The following is a 783-nucleotide window of genomic DNA, read 5'->3' on the forward strand; positions in this document are numbered from 1 at the left end:
TTTTATTAAATTAGTTAGTTTTTAAGGAAGGCCAGAGCTTCAGCTGTGTCAAATAGATTGTTCCCTTTAGTTAACGTTATTTAAAAGATAATGATCATGTCCCCTTTATTGTATTACGAGCGTCCATTCCCATTGGATAACGGAGAATTTTACACCCGGAAGTAAGTAGCCTATTCTCCTTACTGTCGATTTATTTTACAGTGATATCTGAACTACTCATCAACTCAAAAACATCAAATTATCCTTGTTAATTACACAACATTGATTGTTTTAAATTGTGTACAATGCTTTTGTATTTTTCCCCTTCAATTCGGAGAAACGAATATTTTTTCGGAGTTTTTGGATGGCAGAAGACACTACACTACCCAGAATCCTCAGCTATCGTTTGGGACTACACCATGTGCTTAGCTTGACAAACCCCGTGATCAGTCCTCAAGCTCTGTGATTGGATGTTGGAGTGGCAGTGCGCGAAGTTTACACAGAGCGTCAAAAAGCACCTTGAAATGGAATGAAACCCATCGATGGCACACTATTCAAAACAGGAATCGAACGTGTCCTATCCCCCCCCCCTTAGGTCGCAGGCTCCTCCAACAGTGCAACACAATAAAAACAGATACACAGAAAAAATAGTGAAATAGTGCAATAAGAGTCTATATACAGATTGGAATCTTTTTTTATTTTTATTTAACCTTTATTTAACCAGATAAAAGCATTGAGATACAATCTCATTTTCAATGCTGACCTGGCCAAGAAGGCAGCAACGTTACACAACACATAATAACA

The sequence above is a fragment of the Pseudochaenichthys georgianus genome, chromosome 7 (genome assembly GCF_902827115.2).
Source record: "Pseudochaenichthys georgianus chromosome 7, fPseGeo1.2, whole genome shotgun sequence".
NCBI classification, from domain to species: Eukaryota; Metazoa; Chordata; class Actinopteri; order Perciformes; family Channichthyidae; genus Pseudochaenichthys; species Pseudochaenichthys georgianus.